Here is a 461-nt window from a genome sequence, read left to right as displayed (position 1 = left end):
CAGTGATGCATGGTCGAACGGAGATTGTGCACTGCCGCGACAGGGGATGCGATAGAGGCTTGAAAGAGATGAAATTCCGATTACAAGGTTGGAGCACAAGTTGGCATGATGGAGGAAGAGTACAAAATGAAAACACCAAATGATATGAACATGATTATGAAAATTGTATTCCAGTTGGAATAGGAGGACGAGCTCTAGTAAATTAGGAGGAAGAAGAAAATATTTTTCTACAGATTTGTTCTTTTTTCATTTCATTCATCTCTCATTAAATGGAGTGGATTTCAGTACAGTCGGTACCATATTTTTTGGATCTGCCTACAGATGGCAGGGATGGGATCTATTAGAGGCATATGTACCGCATAATCTTTTAGTTTGGCTTTATAATTAGGCTGTTGCATAATCTTGGTCCTCGGTGGTGGGCCCGTGGTTTAGTGATTCGTTTAGGTCTAGCAGCTGAAAGA

Source organism: Sesamum indicum, linkage group LG9 (genome assembly GCF_000512975.1).
Source record: "Sesamum indicum cultivar Zhongzhi No. 13 linkage group LG9, S_indicum_v1.0, whole genome shotgun sequence".
In the NCBI taxonomy this organism is placed as follows: domain Eukaryota; kingdom Viridiplantae; phylum Streptophyta; class Magnoliopsida; order Lamiales; family Pedaliaceae; genus Sesamum; species Sesamum indicum.
This window is presented reverse-complemented; position numbering follows the sequence as displayed.